Here is a 1,755-nt window from a genome sequence, read left to right on the forward strand (position 1 = left end):
GGGGTTCATTGCTATCAGTTCGTGGTCGATCTTGATTCGATTGAAATCGAGATGCAACTGCCTTGCGTATTTTGTGTGTTCCTGTCTCTTTCGTCGTAGTATTATTAGCACAGATTTCCATGCCGAGATGTTTCCTTATCTCGGCCAACTGCTCTATTATCGTTTTAAAATGCGTGTCTACCATCTTTTCGATGAATTCCACACTGTCACTCGCTACAGCTTCAAGAACGTCAGCGTTCACCTGCCCGTTGAAAATGACTTGGTCGTTTCTCGCGAAGAACTACTCACCGTCCTGACTGCCTTTAATACGATTTTCTCGATAGCCGTCAAGAGTAGTTGTTGCTGTATAGAGTCGCCACCGAGGGAGAGGATACCGCCAACGGTGGAGGTCTGCATTGTACCACTACTCTTTCCTAGTACCATCTTAGTAAAAACGCGCAGGCAACATGCTGATACAATATAAGGAGTAATTCATTTTTCCAAGTGTGCAAGTTATTGACAGTTTCATTTTGTGTCTTCATTAGCCCTCTACAAGGGGCTGTTGCCACTTGCCCGGTTGTCCTAACGTGGGCTAAAAGCAGTCCGACGGTGGGCACTTCTTGAAATGGGGAATATATTGAGTTTTTCCAGCGGGTCTTCGGCCCGCTTACCCTCCACACGCCACCCAGCAATCCTAGGGTTTCAGTTACGACCCAACTAGGACTGTGAGCGCGCGGTTGCGATGCCTTCTGGGCGCGCGCGCTTTTTTGTGGCGTGAGATCCGAAAGATTCCTTGAAGAATGTCCTTGTTTCACCCTAGTGATATGAAAAACACAGAACATATTTCACGACTACTGCATATCACCGCTAATTTCGCGTTCTTCACCGATTTTTACGCCACTTCACGTAGAACGGGTGAAACTCCACTGTTTTCTCACTAGAAGGTACCAGCTCAGTAGTGCTGAATTTCAGTTCGTATAAGCCCAGCATCGATTTAATCTCCATCTCACTATGGTAACCTCCTCTAGTTTCAATTATCAATGTCAACAATCGTTAACAGCCCATCATCACCAGATCGACCAGCAGATCTTCAGTTGGCGTATAAGATACTAGCCCTGAGCTTCCTGGGGTCGGCCAACTTCGGCCTGCTTATGCCCTATCTGGTAAGCACAGTATGGGAGGAGCCAATCTTCACGAGGTCGACGCTTTGGAGCTTTACCCTGGTGATATGAAAAACATATTTCGCGAATATCGCGTTTTTCACAGAGTTTTACGCCACTCCACGTAAAACGGATGAAACTCCATTGTTAAAGTGTGGGAATATGAAAGTACGCGTCCAACGAAATAAATGGTGTAAAAATGTGTTTTTTTGAAAAATTTTTCCCCGTAAATGTCTATTTATGATAGTAAACTTAGAGGGATATGTTCAACTCATACGGACTCAGGCTTTGAGATGCTAGAACGAGCAATTGCATTTTCTAGTTAATCGATGAGAAATTAAATTTCTGAATTTTAAAACTCCGCTTGTCAGCAATGAATTCGCCGAAAACGCTGTTATTCGTTTAAAGCGAGTCATTCACGAAGTAACAACATATGCTAAATCCACGGTGGACACGTTAGCCTGAACTGGAGGATCACCTCAGCCTGAGGGGAAGTTTAATATCAATTCTAGTAGAAGTGATTCGAATCTGCAAGCCAACTCTTACCGTTTGGACAGAATTGTACACGTTAGTGATGGTAGATTATTATACGACTACCCATGTGTTGAATTTTTAT

This window comes from Perkinsus marinus (assembly GCF_000006405.1).
Source record: "Perkinsus marinus ATCC 50983 genomic scaffold scf_1104296977064, whole genome shotgun sequence".
Lineage (NCBI taxonomy): Eukaryota > Perkinsozoa > Perkinsida > Perkinsidae > Perkinsus > Perkinsus marinus.